Below are 1,085 nucleotides of genomic sequence, written 5' to 3' on the forward strand. Positions count from 1 at the left end.
GTGACTGCTTTGTTGTGACATCACAAAGTTCCAGAAGTCCTGACGGCTGGTTTTAAGGCTCAGTTTCTGAATACAGGCTGTGTGCATTTCTCTGTGGACTGAGGCTTTGATACTTTCACAGTATTAATATAGAAGCTAGAGCTGATCTATAATCACACTACACATGGACACACACCTTTACACTGGAGGAGCTTTATATTAGCTGCTGATTAATTTGGACCAATCAATTTATTGTTTCAGCTGTAAATCATCAATAATTTTATTTTAGCTGAAGTTGAATGAAATCATGTTTCCTGTTGCGTCCTCCATGAAACGTGTGTGAGGAGACGTGAACAGTGGGACCGGAGCCTCCGCCTGCTGCAGCGCCTCCCGGGATAATCAGATCTCGTTATGGCTGCCATATTCATTATCTCTTCATTTGTCAGCTGTGATTTCACAGCACACGTCTGACAGAATAATGCCCCGTCTCCGCAGCGTGTCTCCACACACACACTCAGCAGCACAACCCAGGGCTGTTGCCATAGTGACATGAGTACATGTAGACTTACCACGGATACTAGCCGTTAGGGGAGGGGCTTTCACACCAGGACTGTGGCATGCACACTGTGTAACAACATGAACTGTGCTTCACTTTATTTCTTTGTTTAATCCCCCCCCCACACACACATGAACAGCTCCATGTTGAATCCACCATGTTGCTGCTGTGTGGCCTCGACTGTCGACTGAGCTGACATCGGACAAACCCTCCCTCCCTCCCTCATACACGTCCCTTCTCATGTTCACACTTGTTTTCTAGATTTGACTCTGGATATTAATAATTGATCAGAAACTTAACCCTGACAATCACTGTTGCCATAGCAGCGCCTCACACTTTGGAGGAGGCGTCAGATCTGTGCGTCTGGGCTGCAGTGGTGATCAGAGGCCGGTGTGTGTGTGTGTGTGTGTGTGTGTGTGTGTGTGTGTGTGTGTGTGTGTGTGTGTGTGTGTGTGTGGCATCCAGGAAAACAACAAGGCCACTGACTACAACAGCTCGTACAGGGCTGTCTGTCATTCTCTCTTGTAGGGACTGGCAGCAGAGAAGAAGA

General features: G+C 47.4%; 1 protein-coding gene across 1 annotated transcript in view; it reads right to left on the reverse strand.

Annotated features, from left to right (window-relative positions):
* Window positions 1-1,085, reverse strand: part of enox1 (ecto-NOX disulfide-thiol exchanger 1) — an 81,696-nt gene that overhangs the window by 12,965 nt on the left and 67,646 nt on the right. The window lies entirely within an intron of this gene.

This window comes from Seriola lalandi, unplaced genomic scaffold (assembly GCF_002814215.2).
Source record: "Seriola lalandi dorsalis isolate HSWRI2012SDOR001 ecotype SW California unplaced genomic scaffold, Sedor1 jcf7180002054936, whole genome shotgun sequence".
NCBI classification, from domain to species: domain Eukaryota; kingdom Metazoa; phylum Chordata; class Actinopteri; order Carangiformes; family Carangidae; genus Seriola; species Seriola lalandi.